Consider the following 22043-nt stretch of genomic DNA (forward strand, 5'->3'; position numbering starts at 1 on the left):
CCTTTTCTGTAAAAGAAGCTAAAAAATAATTCCCCCATGTAACCACAATCCCATACATTTTCTATGACCTTGGATGTGGTAATATACATAAAGCACCTCCCACAGTACCTGGCACATAGTAGGTACTCAATAAATAGTGGTTGTCTTCTTTAGATATTTGTCTGATGAATCCTTTTCGTCTTGTTAATTGTCCCTGGCCATTGTTCCAATTCGGCTGCTAATTCACCATATGACCTCAGACAAATCTCATGTCTTCTTGGAGACTGGGCTTTTCATGGATGAAATGGGGATAATAATATCTGTTCAACACACCTCCCAGGCTTATGAGGATAGTATATGTGAAAGAACCATGAAATGTATCAAAGAACCATGAAATGTATCTAAGGTAAAATTAGAATTAGGACTATATGTGTCATTCCCAAAAATAGTATGTCCATCATCCAAAGGTAGGGTGAGGCTGGAGAAAGACTAGATAACTTTGGTGAATGAATTATTGCACGTATCCTCTGGGATTGTAGCACCAGCTCTGTGGTGCTTCTGTGGGGAGACTTGCACACCAAGGATGTTTAACTGAGATCTTCAAATATTAAATTGCAATTATAATTTGAGTTTAGAAAAGCAGAGGGAATCAAATGATCCACAGTATTATCAAGTAACCACAGAGACCATGGTACATACTCATATTACTGTAAAATTAACATAACCTCTCACTCCCAGGAGTTTGGAGGTGATTCCAAATTAATAGAAAAGACAAGGCCACCAACAGTAAGCACGCACACACACACACACACACACAGAGAGAGAGAGAGAGAGAGAGAGAGAGAGAGAGAGAGAGAGAGAGACATCCATATCCAGAGACACAGGAAGGGCCAGGCTTATTTGCAGGTTGATAAACTGATTCAAGACCCCAGGAAAACATTCTGTCAAATTCCCCAGAGGGAGGGGGATTCAACTGCTATGAACCTGGAACTCAGTTGTTGTTTTTCATTTGTTTTTGAGAGAGGGAGGGACAGTGAGAGGAAGAGAAACATCAATTTTGTTATTCCACTTATTTATGTGTTCATTGGTTGATTCTTGTATGTGGCCTGACCAGGGATCGGACTGACATCTCAAAAACATGCTGAGAACAAGTAATGGAGTTGATTTTTTTATGGGATAGTTAAGGGGTTTTTTGTTTTGTTTTGTTTTCTTGCTGGGTGTGTGTGGTGTTGTTTTGTTGATGTTGTTTTTTACAGTATAGAGGTCTTTTATTTGTTTTTTAAAAATTATATTTTATTACTTTTTTTTAGAGAGAGGAAGGGAGAGAGAGAAATATTGATGTGAGAGGGAAACATCCATCAGCCATCTCCTGCGTGCCCCCTACCCATGACTGAGCCTGAAATCCAGGCATGTGCCTGACTGGGAATTGAACCAGTGACCTTTCCGTGCATGGGATGACCCCAACCAACTGAGCCACACCAGCCAGGGTGTATTTGGTTTCTTTTTAATACTTCTTATGCAATGAATCCATAGAGAATAGGTTCCAGCAGCTCAGGCTCCTTTCCACCGATTCTCACAGAGTGTGCTTCTCTGGGTGGAGCAGGCTGGTGCTTCAGTGAATCTAGGCACCCCTCTTTTTAAAAAAAAAATATATCTTATTGATTTTTTACAGAGAGGAAGGGAGAGGGATAGAGAGTTAGAAACATCAATGAGAGAGAAACATCCATCAGCTGCCTCCTGCACACCCCCTACTGGGGATGTGCCCGCAACCAAGGTACATGCCCTTGACTGGAATTGAACTTGGGACCTTTCAGTCCGCAGGCCGACGCTCTATCCACTGAGCCAAACCGGTTAGGGCTAGGCACCCCTCTTTTTAGTATTCTTCTCTTTCTCATCATTTTCCTTCACACGTTTTAGGAAGCTATTTCGGCTCTTAGAATGATTAATATGTTCAGTAAGTACATTAATTCTCCTGGCTACAATCTTGTCCTTAACTTAATGGGGGGGAAAATAAAAGAAAAAGGAATCTTGCCCTTCACTTGTTTGTTTACAACAATGCCAACAACATGCCGGGTAACTGTAGACCCCTCCAGTTTTACCATGAGAACATTTGTGGGGCATTCCTCCTTCAAGAGTGTCCATTCCCTTGATTTGGACAATATCACCTTTCTTGTAGATTTGCATGTATGTGGCCAAAAAAACAACTCCATGTTTCTAAAAGGCTTTGAGAACATGTAATGGATGCTTCTTCTCTATTCCTTATGTTGGTCATTGGGTGAGTTACTGGAAGATGGCAGTTCTGGCCAGAAGATACCAAGCAGATAGTTAAGTTTTAAACTGAGCTGATATGGTGAAAATCATGTATGCTTAAAAAATTATCCTACTGCATGGGAGAACATATTTGCAAATGGCATCACTGATAAAGGTTTAATCTCCAACATCTACAGGCAGCTTATACAACTTAATAAAAGGAAGATAAATATTCCAATAAAAAAATGGGCAACAGACCTAAATAGAATCTTTTCAAAAGAAGACAGAAGGAAGGCCAAGAGACACATGAAAACATGCTCAACATCACTAATTATCCGAGAGATGCAAATCAAAACAACAATGCGGTACCATCTCACACCTGTCAGAATGGCTATCATCAACAAATCAACAAACGACAAGTGTTGGCGAGGATGCAGAGAAAAAGGAACCCTCGTGCACTGCTGGTGGGAATGCAGACTGGTGCAGCCACTGTGGAGAACAGTATGGAGTTTCCTCAAAAAACTGAAAATGGAACTCCCATTTTACCCAGTAATCCCACTCCTGGGAATATATCCGAAGAAACTAGAAACACCAATCAGAAAGGATATATGCACCCCTATGTTCATAGCTGCACAATTCACCATAGCTAAGATTTGGAAACAGCCTAGGTGCCCGTCAGCAGATGACTGGATCAGAAAACTGTGGTACATCTACACAATGGAATACTATGCTGCCATAAAAAAGAAGGAATTCTCATTATTTGCAGCAACCTGGATGGAATTGGAGAACATTATGTTAAGTGAAATAAGCCAGTCAATGAAAGAAAAATACCACATGATCTCACTCATTTATGGATAATAAAGAACATTATAAACTTGAACAAAAAGACAGATACAGAGACAGTAAAGCATCAAACAGACTGTCAAATTACAGGGGGAAAGTTAGGGAGAGGTGGGGGAGATAAGAGATCAATCAAAGGACTTGTATGCATGCATATAAGCATAACCAACGGATGCAAAACTCTGGGGGGTGAGGGCATATATGGGAGTGGGGTGGGGGGTAGCAATGGTAAGATATGTACACATATAATACCTTAATAAAAAAAATTGGAAAAAAAAATTTTGCCTGAAAGTCCTTAAGTTAGCCATAAAGTAGAATGATGTGCCTATACTCTCATGTGCCCCTCTAAATACATCTCCATAATTCAGTCTAGTCAGTCACTGTTCTTTAAACACTAGGCTCACACTCACTGCAGCAAAATGCTTACATTGCGACAGGCACACAGCAAATGAGACCAAATGAGTGAAGAGCCGATTCACCTCTCTAGTCTCACTTCCTCTCTGGGTAGAATCACCCATGCTAGTTAAGTTATTGCATTGTAAGCCCCAACTCTCTACTGAGGCAGAGTTTATCTGCCTCTTTGTAAAGAGGCAAGCCTCTTTCAAAAAGTCCCTCTTTCAAAAAAAAATTGTCTTTATTGATATGTAATCTACAAACAATAAAACACATCTATCTTAAGTATATGGTTTGATGAGTCTGATAAATGTATACACCCATGTAATCACCACCACATTAAAGGAATAGAACATAATCATCACCGCAAAAAGTTCTGTTGTACTCCTTTGCAGTACATTCCTACCCCTAACACTAGGTACCTATTGATATGCTTCTCTTTTCTACAACTCTCTAGAACTCCATATAAATAAAATTTCCTTTTCCTAGAATTTCATATATATGGAATCATATAGTATGGACTCTTCTGTGGGAATGTCCCATTTAAAAAGGGTTTAACCCATTTGTAGAAATATAATAATTAGCCCATTCAGTTTGGCTCTGTGGTTGAGTGTCCACCCATGAACTAAGAGGTCACTGGTTTGATTCTGGTCAGGGCACATGCCTAGGTTTCAGTCTCGATCTCCAGTAGGGGGTGTGCAGGAGATAGCCAATCATTGATGTTTCTCTCTCATTGATGTTTCTATCTCTCTATCCCTTTCCATCTCTCTCTAAAAAAATCAATAAAAAACATATTTTAAAAAGAAAAATAATAATTACATTAGTGGGTGAAGCCTTTGAATGTAACTTACAGGGAAGAAAGAACATAGTGTGGCAATAAAGAAGGGAAGTTGCTCTATAAATATGGGACAATTTGCTCAATTCTGTAGGATAGAAGAATCAATTGATAAGCTCAGAGGACCTCAGTCAGGCCAACTTCAGTAGAAGGATGGCTGGGAAAGATCATTCTGGAAGATGAAGGCAGATAAAAACCATTTAGAAAGGTGTGGAGGTAGGAAGTAGAAAAAGTCTGGGAATGAGTGTCAAACCTTATTTGCCACTAACAAACCTTAGACAATTCATATGCTTGCTCTGATCCTGATTTCATCCTTCCTATATAATAAAAGCCTAATAGGCTAAGTGTCCAGTCATCCAGTTGTCAGTTCAACCAATCAAAGCATAATATGCTAATGATATGCTAAGGCTGCTCAACCGCTTACTATGACATGCACTGACCACCAGGGGACAGACGCTCTGACTGGTAGGTTACCTTGCTGCTGGGGTCTGGCCAATCAGGACTGAGCGAGATGGGCCAGACACGCCCTAGAACACTCCCATGGTCCCTCCCTGGCTGGCCAACCTCCTGCATCCTTCCCTGGCCCTGATCATGCACTGGTGGGGTCCCTTGGCCTGGCCTGAGCCCTCTTGCAATCTGGGACCCCTTGGAGGATGTCGAAGAGCCCGTTTCGGACTGATCCCACAGGCCAGGCCGAGAGACCCCACTGGTTATCTATATAATAACTGGACTACAGACATGATTTCTGAGTAGCTGCATTTATTATACATAAGTTTCATGAGGGCAGGGACTTTGTATGTATTGCTGTGACCCCAGCACCTAGGAAAATGCTAGCACCCAGTAAATATTTGTTGAATGAATGAGTAATCTAAGGTCTCTTGTAGCTCTGACATAGTATCACTTTCGTTAGAATCACCTGTTATAATGTTGGTTCCTCAGGTCCTGCTAGCCCACAATGATTCTTGGCCCAAACTATTCTTTGTGCCACATAACTATGTACCCGAGGAGGCTAAAGGTTAATCTTGCTCACCCATTACAAGCCATAGAGATAAACATTTCCAATTACGAAGGAGAAACGGCCTCCAATCCCCCAGAAGAGCCAACGGTGGAAGACAGATGGGGAAATGATCTGACCCTATAATTTGTGGCAGTAAAATTCATGACATATGGGACTTCTAATGTGGTACACTTAGTGGACAAATGAGGCTGAAATATCAGGTGTGTGACCTTCTAGAGTTACCAAGATGGTTGTAAGCATAGCTTTCCTCGGCTTGCCAACTTTCATTCTGAAAATCTGGCAACCTCTATCACATGGCAAAAGGCCTATCCCAAAGGTTGCAGACTTCGAGACCTTTAAGAGCTGGATAAGTAATGAAGGAAGTTGAGAATATGCCAAAAATAAAATGTGAGAAGTGTGGTGAACTGGACAAGGCATGCTTAAGCTTAAAAAAAAAAAAATTTGAATTGAATTGAATTTTTAAATGGTTTGCTGGGGAAAATACTGCTTCTAGAATTAGGCCCCTGGGTTTGTAATCAGGTTTGTAATCCAGGCGTTACTTCATGATTGTATTCATGATGGCAGGAGACCCTCCAGTGGCAGCTCTTTGAAAAGCCCTGAGCCCACAGTAAGATCTTAATAAATGCTTTTTAAATTAATAGATTGTGGTGAAGGTCTGGGATTTTATTGGGCTGAAAAATCTGATGGAGTGAGTCCCTTTGATCATCTCTTCTCTCCACCTTACTTTCCAGTAAAGTCTCAGTTCTAATGCCTGACTGTTCATCTATTTTCACACTTCCAGCTTGGCAACCTTGAAGCAAACTTGACTCAGTGGGCTCAAAACACTCCAGTTCTCATTTGTCATCTCTGTCTCTTTCAGCCTACCTCCCTTCCTCTCTCCCTCCATGACCTTGTATTCTCAGGACAGAGCTAGGTCATTTTATTCCTCATTCCCCATCCCCTCCATGATTTCTGACCCTTGTATCTCAACTTTATCCTTCCTAACCCTTCAAGTTCATGGATTTCTTTCTATTATAAAAACTACCCAGTAAACCTATTCACCCAAAGGTATTATATGGTATTATATGATTTTGGCTAAAATCAGAGAGACAGAAAGCAGAATGGTGATCACCAGGGGTTGGGGTTGGGGGCCACAAGCCAAGAAATGCTGTGAACCATCAGAACTGGAAGAGGCAAGGAACAGATTCTCTTCTAGAACCTGCAGGAGGAACCAGCCCTACGGAATCTTGATTTAAACCCTGTAAGACTCAGTTCGGACTTCTGGTTTCCAGAAAAGCTAAGAGAACACGTTTCTGTTGTTTAAAGCCACTAAAGTTTGTTACATTAGCTGTAGGGAACTAATACAGAGAACTCATTATATCATGAGTCTCCTTTACAGCCCAGCAGGATCTTCATGGAAGTTAGAGGAACAAGAATCCTTGGGGATAAACAGAGATATTCACCCGCTTTGGGAAAAACACATTTTTGGAGCTGTCTTGACTGGGGGAATCCAGTTAAACTTTCCTTTGCCTTGGGTCTGGAAGGAGGCAAAGAGCTGACACTCCCAATCTATTTACAGTCATGCAAGAATCAACAGCTAAAATTGTCATTTTTGCAGTTTTTAAAACAATGGAGTTTGTTATTTCTTTTCTAAACGCATCAGCAGGGCCAGTGGAGAAGGTCTGGAAAGCAACAGCTAAGATTAGCTTCCAACCTCCCCACCGAGACCTTGAGTGGCTGTCAGCTCTGCAGGGAACAGCAGCAAACCCTCACGCAAATGGCCTATAAAAAAAGGCCTTGTCAGAGGCACCTTGACCTGCCAGGGCTGCTCTGGTACTCGGATTCCCAGTGGCCCTCCCAGGGTTACGCTCCCTCGCATGATGTATTTCCCCTGCCTTTTTTAGAGCTGCATTATGCTTGCTCCAGGAAACAGCCTCTTCCTTCTCATAAACACAGCCTTGGGTTCCCGACCAAGCACCCTGCCACTCCGCAGCTCCCTGTCCATCCATCACACCTTGCTGTCACCCTGGCTGCGATTGTGGCGAGCTGGTCCGATTCCAGAGGTGAACCCAGGGTGGGGAGAAGGAAGGGGAAAGCCCTGGGTGCAGCTGAGGGTCACACACACACCCCAGTTCCCGCCCACTGATAAGCTCCCTGGAAACTGGCCGGCCTGCACAGTGAGCAAGCCTTTCCGATGACCCAGCGGGTGTGATGGAAACTCTTGATAAGGTCGTCCCCGGGGCTAGGCTCTGAGTGTGCAGTGCTCAGGAATAGGCGAGAACAGAGACCCTATGAGGAGCCAGGGGAGATGTAGTGAAAAGTCCTGGCTCCTTGTAAACAAAGTGGAAATGGCTAAGGGTGGGATTTGAAGGGTCATCATGATCCACCCCCAAATATATGCTCCATTGCCTCTGGCGGTGCACCTGGAATTCCCATCAGTGGCTTTAAAAGTGATACCACTTATTGGGTACTTACCATGTACCATGTGTCAGGCACTGTTCTCAGCACCTCACTTAATTTTCTCCATCATCCTATCAAGTAGCTACCATTTGCCCCATTTTACAGATGAGGAAACTAAGATACAGAAATCAGAAAATTCGCAAATCCTTTTAGTTATCCCTTTGTAAAACCTCCCCAAATGCTTCCTCCCCTAAAGCAGGCCCTCATGCGCTCACCTCCAATTCCAGGTGAAGCAAGCAGAGACTGGTCTATGGAAAAGTAATTCTTTCCCAAATATCTTTCTCAAAAGCCCAGAATCCCACACCACCTATTCATCACTGTGTATAAAGTATCATCCTCTCCTACAGCCCTCTTTTAAGATGCAAAACTCCTGGGAGGAATAATATTTGGTTGTGAAGTTAGAAGATGAGTTAGAATCCCACCTCTGTTCATTGGAGTGTGGCCTACAGCAAGTTCTTAACTTCATAGGACCGTGTTTTTCTGGTTGTAAAATAGAATATTTATGTCTTCCCTAGCTACCTCATAGCTAACATTGCTTTAAAGAGGTATTTTCAAAAGACTTACATTATCTTCAATATTTATCATTTTTAAAGATTCCCGACAACTTTATGTAAATGGTTTTGTTGGGTCCCTAGAAAAAGAACAAGGAGCTATCTTGTTTCTATTATTTTGCCTCAGGGATGCCCTATAATTCTATCATGTAGTTTTGTACATAATTATACATATAGCACCACATTATTTTACATATATAATCACTTGTAATAATATCAGATTAAAGAGAGAATTGAGAAAGAGTGGTTTTACTAAAATCTGGAAAAATGTATATAGGGTAAAATATCATTATGTTAAAATACTCAACAAAGAAAAAGAAATCGAGGAAGTAAGTGAGAAAATGTTAATTTTTAAATGTAAGTTGTGTGAGTATAAATGTTCATTATCTACTTTGGCGTGTTTCAAATTTTTAAGGATTTTAATATGTTATAGACAGAAAAGTAATTAATAACATAGGAAATGTTCATCATATGTTATTAATTTTGAAAAGTGAGTTAAGGGACAATATATGTAATATGTTACCATATTTATACCCCCAAAAAGGAGAAAAAGAATATAAATTATACCACGAGTAGCAAATGCCCCTCAAATTGTAACTTGGTCATTGCTGGGTGGAATTATGTTTTACATCATTGAGAATATACTCTGAGTGCATTTCTGACATATACCTTTCTTCAGAGCCTATTTAGCATAAGCACCTTGTGTTCATAGATATTTTGCCTGTTTATCACTTTAAGAATCATTGTAATAGTGCATGGAAACCCTTCCCTGTTTCAAAGAGCATATAGCTCGTGGTAATGACAGATTGAATCTTTGTGCTGGTGGAAGCTCGTATCTGAAAATACTTTCAGGTTAATCCAGAATTCCCTCCCACCACCATTCACCCCGTCAAAATTCCCCCCTCCTCCAAGGCCCTGCTCAAATCCCACCACCTCCAGGAAGCCTGACCACCATCCAGGGAAGCCTCCTTCTTTAACCTGAAAGGTACTTGCTAGCCAGTCTGCCTATTTTTATAGCTATTTGTGCTCGTTTCCTTTCTCCCCCAGTACACTATAAATTGTGGGGGATAGAGACCTGTGTCTAGAGGCCCCGGAAAATACTAAGTGCTCCATAAGTAATAAGTAAATAAATTTGAAAGACTGTTTTTTTATTCTTCGCTTCCATATCCTGCATTACCAGTAGTGTTTGTCTATATAATTAAGTCACTTATGGGCTTTCGCCCAAATTGAAGGTTCTCAAATGGAAACACATTCTGTTTGTCCATAATTGCCACATCCAGAAATTGGTAACATGACCACCCCTGCTGTCCCCGTTAATAGATTTGATATGTGCTCTGAGGGCTGGATTAAGGAATGTTTGTGCTCTAAAAACAACAATTCATGTTTATCGGGGGCCTATCAAGTGCCAGACACCAGCTTGAGCAGTTGCATGCATCTGTGATTTCATGCTCACAGAAACACTATGAGAGAAAAACTATTTAATTTGTTCATTTTACACCTGAAGAAACTGAGCCACTTGCCCCAGAGTCAACCAGGCTGTAAACGGAGGAACTAGGACTCCAACCCAGATCTACCTGAGTCTCGTATTCCTCACTTCCAGGCAAGGCTGCCTTCGCAGAAGACATAAAATATAAAATCTAAATCTTGATCTCCAACTCTCAGCTTCATATCACAAAACTAGTTGTCCATCAAATGGCTAACACTTGTGAATATATATTTATTGTTAAATACAAAAGAACAGTAGATAATGATTAAAAGAGAGATAAAAGCCCTAGCCAGTGTGGCACCTAGGGAAGGCAACCAATCAATGTCTCTCTCTCTTTCCCTCTCTCTGAAAAAAAAGAAAAAAGAAAAAGAATCAATAAAAAACATATCCTCAGGCGAGGATTAAAAAATGTAATAAAATAAGAGATAAGAAAGAAATCCATAATTTTACCACCTAATAAATACTGTCATTTTGTAATACTGTCTTCCAGTCTTTTTCCGCATGTGTATAAAAAGAATCCTCAGACAGTGTGTATGTGCTTTTAAGCAGAAGAGTCTGTTTAGTGGTAAAGACAACAGTGGCACCAATGACAAACGTCCGCTCTCCCGCAGCTTTGCCTGGGGCTTATCTTGCATCAGATGGAAACCGGGAAATATGACAAAGATAAAGTGTAATTAACAAGGAGTTGATTTCCTACACACTCAAACAGAGCGTGTGTGCAGAGGGGGCTCCTGGATGAGAAGGGGGGTGGACATTAATAGCACTGGTTTGTGCTCTGAGTATCATCTGTTATGTCTGCAGCTGCTGAATGTGCAGTAAAAAGTAAAATGTAATTTACTAGAAAATGTTAAACTTTATAGCTGCATTCTTTTTTTAAATATTTTATTGATTTTTTTTTTTTTTTTACAGAGAGGAAGGGAGAGGGACAGAGAGCCAGATACATCCATCAGCTGCCTCCTGCACACCCTCCACTGGGGATGTGCCCACAACCAAAGTACATGCCCTTGACCAGAATCGAACCTGGGACCCTTGAGTCCAAAGGCCGACACTCTATCCACTGAGCCAAACCGGTTAGGGCTATAGCTGCACTCTTAATTGTTCAATTATGGAAGTCCATTTTTCTGGGAAAGACACCAGGCAGATGTTTCTCTCATAGGCAGAATGATCGTCTCCAATGATTGTCTATCCCCTAATCCCGGGAACCTGTGAAATTGTTACCTTACATGGCAAATTTGCACTGTGATTAAGGGTACAGACCTTGACATGGGAAGATTAGTCTGGATTACCCAGGTGAACCAAGCTAGTAATATGAATCCTTCATTTCCAAGCTGTGGTCAGAGAGACTTGACTACAGAAGGAGGGTCAGAGAGAGAACCAGCAAGACAGCAGCTGAGAAGGACTGAGCCTGTCATTGCTGGCTTTGAAGACGGAGGTCGGGGACTATCAGCCGAGCGATGTGGGCAGCCTCTAGAAGCTGGAGAAGGCAATGAAATGGATTTGCCTCTAGACTTCCAGAAAGGCTAACACTTTGATTTAGCACAGTGAGACCCATGTCAGATTTCTGACTTACATAACTCTAAGATGATACGTTTGTCTTGTTTCAAATCACTAAGTTTATGGGATTTGTTACAGCAGCAATAGAAAACAAATTTTTTTTTAATTTCTCCCTTGTCCTCTCTCTCTCTTCCTCTTTCTCCCTCTGTCAATTGTGTCCTTGTTAATGAGTGCATGTGACTGTGCTGTGCTTGATTTTCCAATCCAGGCTCGGCCACTGCAGCAAGTTCCTGGACTTGCTCCAGATTGTCAGATCCACTCATCTCAAAAAGAAAACAAGAAAAGAAACAGAAACTGTAGGTGTCACTCTTTGCACTGGCTAAAGGGACTAATGACTGAAATCTTGTCTGTCTTGTTATTACCGAGTCCCCAACACCTAGAAGAGTGCTTGGTACACAGTACTAGCTCAATAAAGATTTGTTGCTGGCTGGCTGATTGGCTGGCTGGGTAGATGGATGGATGGTAATTTAGAAGCTTATGTCTTTTTCCTAAGCCATGTATTGTTGCCATATGCTGCTACTGACTCTCTGAGTCTCCACATGACCCCATCTTTCTCCAGGAAGAGGGGTGAATGCAGTGGGCCACTGGAGTAAAACTGAGGCTGAAATTAACATAGGAGTGGCTGTGCTTGGCCAATGAGGACTTTGTGTAAATAAATCTTATGCCAGGCTTTGTGACATATATACAAAGCTTCCTTAATCATTCATTCAACCAAAATTAAGAATCTATTTAATGTGTGCAGGACTCTTTGCCATGTTCTAAAGACACTAAGATAAATAGAGCACAGTCATGGCCATTCCAAAATCAACAGCCTAGGAATGGCTTTTGGCTGCCTTACAGTGCAATGTGGTGGACACTCTTTTGCATACAATGATTTCATGTAAATCTTAGAACAATGTTCCAGAGAATTAGGTATCATTAGTCTCACTTTATGGATGAGAAAACTGAGCCTAACATACAAATGGCAAGTCAGTGGTTCATTGTCAGGCTTGGAATCCGGCTCCATCTGGCTCCAAAAGCATATAAGAACTCCTCACGTTGCATAGTAACTTACAGTTTACAAAGCACTTTTATCACACATGATTTTACTTACTCCCTCCAACAGGTGTACGAAATAGGCATTTCTGTACTCATTTTACTAAAGAGAACATTCAAACTCAGTTATTTGCCCGAGGCACAAGTTTTGATGAATACAAAGTGAGACAAATAGTACTGCTAGAGTTGAAGCTCATGCCAGGTGAAAATGTGTTAGTTAAGAGCTGTGTTGACTGTGCAGTTGATTATAATCACTTGCTTGATCTGGGGCCAGCACTTTCATAATCATCCTACCTGTCATGTTGGGTGTATCCTGCACATTTCTTACATTTGGAAAAGCCCCACTTTGTTCAACACTTTAATATTACAATGGAGTTGATCAAGGCTCATGGTCTAACTAATTACTTACCTTTTATAATAGAAAAGACAGGTACCCAACCAATCAACATGCTACAAGCTTTCCTCCCTTCCAACAAGACTTCTTTAGCCTTTGGTGATTGTACAAGCATCAAATCAGGCCTGGTCAAAAAGAGGCTTGATGCCCTAACTGGCTTGGCTCAGTGGATAGAGCATCGGCCTTCAGACTCAAGGGTCCCAGGTTCGATTCCGGTCAAGGGCATGTACCTTGGTTGCGGGCACATCCCCAGGAGGGGGTGTGCAGGGGGCAGCTGATTGGTGTTTCTCTCTCATTGATGTTTCTACCTCTCTCTCCCTCTCCCTTCCTCTCTGTAAAAAAATCAATAAAATATATTTTTTTAAAAAAGAGGCTTGATGCTTATCAGGGTTACGAAAGGTTGATAGTGATGAGAGAAGGTAACTGAAAATTACTTACTGGTAGTGATCACCTCTTTATTCATTTCTGTATCTTTCAGAGCATCTAGCATAAGATGTGATCCGTGGTATTCACTGAGTGAATGAGTGAGTGAGTGAGTGAGTGAGTGAGTGAGTGAGTGAGTAAATGAATGAAAGTTCTAAAGGTGCCAACATGGAAAAATTTTCCTGGGTGCTCAGCACTCAGGAGCACCTGAAAACAAAAAGGAAGCCAGTGCAGAAAGCTGACGGAGAAGTTGACATAGGACTACAGTGACATGGCTTGCCACTGACCATGAGTTGTGCCCTGACCTCATCACCAGCAAGTGTGAGGATTAAACTTGGCATTTTAGTGTGATGGACTATAGACCTGCCTCTGCCACCAGCAATATGGCTTTTGGCAAGTTTCTCTTTTTATACATAAAATACAGGATGAAGGTGGGGGGAGTTAATTTCTGAAGTTTTCCCAGAGACTCTGCCAGCATGTTGGAATCCTCCATCAAAATGTCCCATGCCAGCCCTAGCTGGTTTGGCTCAGTGGATAGAGCATCAGCCTGCAGACTGAAGGGTCCCAGGTTCAGTTCTGGTCAAGGGCACATGCCTACGTTGCGTGCCTGATCCCCAGTAGGGGACGTGCAGGAGGCAGCCAATCAATGATTCTCTCTCATCATTAATGTTTCTATCTCTCTTCCCTCTCCTTTTCTCTCTGAAATCAATAAAGATATATATATATATATATTTTTTTTTTTAATGTCCCATGCCAGCTTCCTTCCAAGGTGTTCTCCCAGGCCCCAGCCTGCCGTGCCCACCAAGTTCATGTGCACCATCTCAAAGTAGTCTCCATGGAAGAGCTTCTGCCCAGAGTTCCTCCTCTCCATCCCACCTCTCACATCTCCAAATCATTCAAACAGCCAAGCAAAATGATGATGCTAATCAGCAAAGTCCAGATGCAGGGAGCCCCACACTTTGCATGAAAACAATCCTCGGATAATTCAGTTAAAATGCAGTTTTCTGTGTCCACCTATAGAGTAGATCTTAGAAGGGGTCCTAGAATTTTCTAACAAACACTCCTAGATAATTCTGATACAGATGATCCAAAGACCATTCTTTGAGATGAAGTGATCTAGAATTTGATCCTAGACCAGTGGTTCTTAACCTGCAGTTTATGGCTTTCCAAGGGAGCTGAGGATAGAATCCAGGGGTCCATAAATTTGAAAGGGAAAAGGAGATCTTTATTTTGATTAGTTCTAACTGTAATTTAGCCTTTCATTCGCTTTAAAATGCAGACAACAGCACAGCCGGTTTAGCTTAGTGGTTGAGCATCGACCCAGAAACCAAGAGGACACTGGTTGGATTCTCAGTCAGGGCACATGCCTGGGTTGGTTGTGGGTTCAATCCTATGATGTTTCTATCTCTCTGTCCCTCTCCCTTCCTCTCTCTCTAAAAAAAATTCGACAAAAACATATTTTTAAATAAAAATAAATGAATGTAGACAACAAGCCCAGTACTTGTGCTTTTGTTGACAACTGGAATTACAGAAAGTCCATTTCTGCTCCCACAGGTACTTTAAAATCCCATTTGCATTCATCACTACTTTAAAATGATGGTTGTTGTTAGATTTACCATTAGATTTTGTTATTTAATTAAAAATAAACACATAGCCTGACTGGTATGATCAGTGATTGAGTGTTGACCCGTGAACTAAGAGGTCCTGGTTCAATTTCTGGTCAGGCACATGCCAGGGTTTTGGGCTTGGTCCACAGGGGGGAGTGTGCAGGAGACAGCTGATCCATGATGTTTCTCTCTCATCAATGTTTCTATCTCTCTATCCCTCACCCTTCCTCTCTCTAAAAAAAATAAATTAAACCATATTATAATAAAGTAATTAAAAAGTAAAATAATAAAAAGAAGTACCTATATTACTATACTACTACTTTTATTTTTTTAAATTTTTTGTTAATCCTCATTCAAGGATATTTTTTCCATTGATTATTAGAGTAGAAGGGAAGGAGGAGGAGAGAGAGAAACATCTATTTGAGAGAAACACATTGATTGGTCACCTGCAACCCAGGCAGATGCCCTTGACTGGGAATCGAACCCAAGACCCTTCAGTGTGTGGGCCGATGCTGTAACCACTGAACAACACTCTCCAGGACTATATTACTATTTTTTTTAAGATTTCAATAACTGCATTTCAATATCATTGTGTGTATTTTAATGCATTTGAAAATATTATTCAGAGAAGAGGTCATGGCAGAGGGGAAAAAAGTTAAAAATCCTTGCTCTCGATAGAGCCAGTTATGCCAAAGGACCAAAAACAATTTCTGGCACCCTCCCGCTCCCTGTTTTTATTCTATTGTCCCTCCCCCAAAGCCAACCCTTCGGCCGGGTGGAGGTTCACACATAAGTTACTAAATTCTCTGGGCTAAAGAAGGAACAGCTTCCCAGCATAGACTTTTCTGAACATGACCTTGGCAAAGGCTAGGAGAGTCTGGCTCCTCCTGAAGCTTCCATCTGAGCCACTTTTCCTAGTTCAAAAGCCACTGTCTTATCACGATAAATATTGACCTTCAAGGGTAAGAAAACCACACTCCAGATGAGCAGACACTTCCTGGAACGGGTCACTAGAGGCGCATCTGGAATAGAAACTCAGAGAGGTGGAGCGCAAGGACCACCTAACCTGCGGCGTGCCAGCACCATCGTCCTTATTTGATTTCATAGAGAGGCTGGCCCACGAGCAAACGAGGTGAGCATTTCCCTTTGGAAAGGGAAGCAAAAGCAAGGCCACACGGGCTGGCCAAACGACCGCCCTGGGTCACAGGGTGTGTGGGCAGTGCCCACCAATTACACATCTCCTGCGCTTTGTAAACTCCCAAGTAGCTGCTGAAAGCACTATCCCGTTTACAAATGGGGAAGGAGCCTGACACACAGGCATCCTGGCCCCTGGCACCGTCTACACGGCTCTCGGCTAAGAGTTTATCTGTGTATCCACGGCCGGAAAGAAATCAGCATTCCTGGGCTCCTGGTTTGAAGAAAATTAATGACTAGACTAGAGGAGCTCTGGGGACTCCCTACCCTCGAAGTCTTAACACCCAGGGCGGGATTTCCAGGCTGAGGGAATGCCCCACCTTCTGGCTTTGGTCAGGACAGGGATTTCTTAGGAGGTTGGGGGCCAATCAGCGGCCATAAATCTTGGGAGGACCTTCACCATTTTACAAGGGAGTTCGCGGGGCCGCCCCTCTCCCTCTCCAGATCTATTTACAACTCCAAAATCTCCGTGTTAATGGACCTGGGATAATGGTGTTTACTTTACCGCGATAAAGAGCTCGGCTTCCTGGGAAGCCGCCGTGGAAGGTCCTGGAGGTAGGGGTGCAGAAGGGCGCCCTTAAAGCGGGCGCTGCAACACCCGGGGCACCAGGTTCTCCTCCAGGCAGGCCCCCCCTCCCCCCCGCCCTCCACCCGTAGGCCGGCCTGCGCAGCCCAGGCCTCGCGGGTAAGGACGGTTCCCACATAAATCACCAGCGCCAGAGTCTCGGGAAAAGGCGCATTTTTCATTGCTGGCTGCAGGGCAACTCCCCGACAGCGAACGAGAAACAGAAGTTGCCTTTAGATAAACCGTTTACGGAGCGCGGGTCGCGGCTGCCCGGCCCACAGAGCACAGGGCACCGGGGTCCTGGCGCTACGTCCCCCTCTCCCTTCCCCCTCCCGCCGGCCAAGCACCCGGCAGAGGCCCCTAAAGAAAAACCCAGATACTCCCAAGTCCTGGCTCCATGAACTGCCGCCCATGGAGAGTGGGAACCAGGAGGAAAAGAAAAGAACTTCAAGGTCTGGGGAGACTGGAGACATGGGGTCCGCGAAGGCTCCAGAGCCCGATCCCACATTTACCGGCTCTGTGGTCTCAAGCCAAGTGGCACGAATCTTCAGTTAGAAAACGGATGTAAAAAGCACGGTCTTCCTCGTCTGTGTTCAAAATGGACAAATTAAGTCAAATGCGACTTGCATCAACTGTAAAGGCAAAGTTATTAGCCAGTGGATGGGCCTAGGGCCCTGGCATTGCCGACAAAGGGTTGCACGAGCCCCTGCGCGTTCCCCCGGGAGCAGCGGGCTCATCGCTTACGTCGGGTGCTCCAAACAGTTGCTCCAAACAGTTGCTCCCACCCCAGAACGGCCAGAACCCCCCACGCTGGTTCCGCAGCGGGACCGCAGGGTTACAGTTCTGGCTCTCACTAGCTGTGAGACCTCGCCACGACTTAAGCCTCCTGTTTTCTCTCCTGCAAATGAGATAATAGTTCCTAGGATTGTTGTGGGGAGTAAAAACCCTTAGCATGGTGTCTGGCGCTAGTAAAAGCGAACCAAGTGTTATTTTTACGCATCGGCCCTAGCGCTGCAGCAAAGACGCGTGGCCAGTCTGTCCAGGCTGCAGGCTGCCAAGACCGCAGGAACCCTCGTGGGCCCCGGGCGCCAGCGGGTGAGCCGCCGGCCCGCGGGCAGGTGGCGGCCTCTCCCCGGCGGGCGCGCGCGGTGGGCGCACAGGGCGCCGTTTTGCTCCAGAGCGCGCAGTGGGCACGCTGGCGGGGCGGGCGCTGTGGGGGCTCCCCACTTCGGGGAGCATCGCGATAGCTGGGCCGCCACCCTTTGAAGGCAGCTCTAACCCGCCGACCGCCAGGCGCCCGGGGCTCAGCCAAAATCCGGATTTGGAGGCCGCAGCACTAAACTGGCCGCCACCGACTGGGAGAATCAAAGCGGCCGCCGTCCCCGGGAGCTGCAGGTCTTGTTTACTTGTTGACGTGTGCGCACCCGAGCGGGACGACCTCGAGTTTGGAATCAGCCTTGAAAGGAGAGGCGTAGGGGCCTCTCCCGGGAGAGGAGGCACCTCCAGCCTCCACCCCACCGGAGGCCCCGAGCTTCCTATCGCGGGCAGACACGTTTCCTTCCCTCCTAAGGTCAGAGGTCAAGCCCGGGAGAGGCCTGCTCCATCTTTCCCTCCAGGCCCACCCCGCGTGGTGGCCCGGAGCCCCGTTTCCAGGCGCGCCTCCTTCCCCCCTCCCAGCTCCCCATCCATTAGTGTAATCCCCTGTCCAAACACTGCGGCTGGGGCAGCCAGACGTTGGTGTAAACAGACCCAGGGGGACAATTCTAACGATATAAATAAAATAACCATTAATAGCGCAAATTATTCGATGAGCCGGAGCGAGGCCGAGCACTGGTGACTTCAGTTTCGCTCGAGTTTGTGTACACAGCGTGGACACCACGTATTCGTCAGGCAAACCGGAGGTTCTTGCGGGGCCAAAATATAAATCCCGCGCAGGTGAGGTCCCCGCAGGCGCGTCAACAGGGACCCTGACGCGCACGTGGCTTGGGACGGACGCACACGCCGCCGCCCCACCGCTGTTGGGGTTTACGTAGTGGCCTAAGCCCAGCCCCAAACACAGCAGAACCTGAGTCAGCGGGCTCTTCTCCAAAACTTCGCGCACCTCTGTGCCACCGGGCACCATCCGCTGCCTCCATGCGCGCGGAGACCCAGAGCTCATCCCCAGAAACGGGAAAAGTCAGCCTCCACTAGTCCCGGGGTTAATACTAATAAATATTTGGTAGGTGGTTGTGCCAGTCGCCGCACTAAGTGCTTCACAGAGGTCATCTTTAATCCCCAGAGCGAGCTATGAGGCAGGTACTTTTAGTATCGCCAGTTCCACAAATCGGAAAAGTAGGGCTCAGAATGGAAGAATTCGCCCGGAGATGGAGTGGAGAGAGGATTTGAACCCATGACTCTGAACCAAGCAGCGCACTGGGCAGGCCCGAGGTGCAGGCACTGGCTCAGATTCCCACTGGCCTGGTTTCCAAGGTCTGGAGCCTGTGCCCAGGGACCAGGAGTGGGGGCCCACGGCGCTCCCAGTGCTAGGCCTCTAGGCTCAGACACTGGAAGCTGAACATTTGCTGGCTTGCTGGCTAGAGAAAGGTCTCCCTGGGGGCAGTGGCCTTGGAGTCCTGTTTCCTGGAATGGGCTGGCCCAGGGCATTTTCTCCAGCCCACCCAGAAGGTGGAGGGCGGAGTATAGCTCCAGCGCCCCGGACGTGTTGCATCCATCCCTTACCTGGTTTATGACCTTGGACAAGTCATTCGCCTTGTGGGCCTCAATTTCCATGCCTCTAATTCGAGAGGGGAAGAGCAATATCTGTCTCAGGGATGTAACCATCATGCAGATGAAACGTTTTGTTCACCCACGGGAAGCTTATTATCATGCTTAATTTTATCTCCATGGCAGGCACCTCAGAAGGCAGAACCTAGCGTGTGGCAGTACCCTCTTCTTTTTAAAGAGAAAGCTAAAAAGGATGCAGATGGGGAGAAAGGAAGCAGCCCTGAGCAAATGCCCCTAGTGGGTTGGGGGGCTCTACATGGCTCCACCCCACCTCCCAGCAGTGTTTATCTTCAAGGCAGCGTCCAGTCAATCCCATCACCTGGGCACATTCTAACATTCTTCTCCAGGGCTGTGGACTGCCACCTGGGCCCTGCAGGAAGGTTTACGGTGGGGGAGGGCGGCCGAGCTGGAATTTGCAAGAGCAGAGAGAACAGCGCCTGGGCAGATAGTCCCTGCGTGGGCTCAGCCTGGTAACGCTGGGCTGTGCAGGGAAGAGACGGGCGCGAAAAGAGGGAGCTGAAGGTGGACCTTAAGGAACTTAAACTGAGGCGAGTTATCTCACCTCTCTGAGCCTCAGTTTCCTCCTCTGCAAAATGCTCACATGAATAGGGCCATAGACAAGAGCTGTTTCAAGAAGCAGAAATAGTAACAATGGAGGACACTTTGGGAGGGTTTACAACACTCCTGGCACTGTTCTCTGATCTTCATCGCTGTAGCAGGGAGTTTCCCGGCCCCCAGTCCTACTGAGGTCGCTTGCCAGCAGTCTGACAGTCTGTGGGAGTTGGGAGGGAGGAGGCTTTCGCTCTGAGCCCATCCATGTGCTTGTAGGAAAGCCGTAAAAGGCAGCCAATGTTATCTATGTGACCACTGCTGGTGGGAGTATTATTGTTGTTATTGTTATCAGCAGTATTCTTCTATTATTATTGCTGCTCACACCTCCCTGAGAGGTAGTCATCAATAACTTTTCTTGAAGGAAAAGGAAACAGGCTCAGAGAGGGAGAGTGACTTGCCTGGAGTCATACAGTGGATCTGGGACAGAGTGAAGAGATTAGAAACCATGCAAATCCGAAGGCCAGACATTCTCACCCACACCGGGAGAAAAAGGAGGAAATGAAGAGTGTGGGGCATTGCACCAAGGCAGGGTGGGAGAGGGACACCCACCGCTGGCAGGGGTAGGCCTGGGCAGCTGATGTATTTACATTCCAGTGTGTACACTAATTGGCCAGATCTTTATCTAAACATGATAACAATGACGTGAGACTTCGGGGATTTGTTTACTGCAGCTAAAAATGATGCATTTGTGGGAGCGGAAAGCTGGGTCAGGGTACAGGATTTGTTTGCTGCGGCTGTGTGTGGGGGGTAGGGGAGAGTGAGGAGGAGGCTCTTGGTGGTTCCAAGAGAATATCGTCAAACTCCAATGATTAAGAGAACTAGTCTTGTGTGGGTACCAAATTTTTTTTCCGAAAATTGATTGATGGTTAAATAATGCTTGGTTTTCTCCCCGCCAAGTGAGAAAAAGAGGCACCTGGGAATCCTGCTCCCTGGTCTCTGCTCAGTGGAGGAGAGGTTCAGAGCCTTCCTCATTGTGCTTAATAACCACCCCTCATACCCACCCTCAGGCCCAGCACAAGAACATTCACTGCACGCCCCTCTGTGCTGAGGGCTCTGTAAGCCCTTTCCTTCCATCATTTCTCTAATCCTTACTGCAGGTCCATAAAGTCTGCACCATTATTATCTCCGTTTATAGGTGAGAAAACTGCTGCTTCCTGAGGCTAAAAGACTGGCTCCAGGTTACAAGTCTACAAAAGTGGCCCTGAGTTAATGCTGTGGCAGGAGGTGCGATTATAATTTAGAGAAAGCCACGTCTTCCCAGGCCCTCACCCCAAACCCAGCCTCCTCACTCTGTGGGCTCTCCCTGCAGAGGAGGGTGTCACAGGTGCCAGCTCTTACACACGCATGCTCCTGAGGTTTGTGTACTTCCATTCACAGACATGCTTCCTGGTTGCTGCTTGTGGGAAGTGTAAAACACTCATATGTGCCCACATCTGTGCTCACTCGGTGTGTGTGTGTGGGGGGGGGTGTTACAATATGTGCACACACATACACACAGACCACCCTCCCTACTGTAGTAATGGGAAGAGGAGCATGTGGAGTTTTTAAAATAAATTGCAGAATCATTTCAATGTGGTTTTATTACTTTCAAGAACACACACAGTCATTACAACGCTGGTAATAAAAATCTATTCCCTCTTCTCTGACTGCAGCTTAGACAGGTCCTTATGGGGCCACTTTGGACAAGACTAATTGTAATGATCCCATAAATTGCCTCTATGGGTATAGTGCATCTGATACTCATGAAAGCTAGTTTTCATCTTGGATCATATAAACATTTCTCTCCAAATCTCATGTAACTACCAGTAATTCACATTTTTTGCGGGGGAAGAGGGGAGGGAGGGGCTTCAGAATAGGGAAGCCCCTCCGGTTTTGGCCCCACTCTCTGAAAAGAGCAGAGCCCCAATGGGAGTCTGTGTTTAAGGGGAGCCCTGAGTGTCTTCTTCCCATGCCTATCTGCATGTGCACTCTGATGTGTTCACACAGGAAAGCAAGCACCTGTCTTTTCATTCCAGGAGAAAGTAAGTCCATAGAAACATACGTGCCAGGTCTGCATGCCTCTGTTGGAAACCCGTATTTATCAGAAGGTGACAATTGCCATCAAC

At 45.2% G+C, this 22043-nt stretch overlaps 1 pseudogene; it reads right to left on the minus strand.

The window, feature by feature from the left end:
- Positions 1-1493: 1493 nt before the first annotated feature.
- On the minus strand, positions 1494-19332 carry LOC129152112 (60S ribosomal protein L21-like; annotated as a pseudogene).
- Positions 19333-22043: the final 2711 nt, after the last annotated feature.

This window comes from Eptesicus fuscus, chromosome 17 (assembly GCF_027574615.1).
Source record: "Eptesicus fuscus isolate TK198812 chromosome 17, DD_ASM_mEF_20220401, whole genome shotgun sequence".
Taxonomy (NCBI): Eukaryota; Metazoa; Chordata; class Mammalia; order Chiroptera; family Vespertilionidae; genus Eptesicus; species Eptesicus fuscus.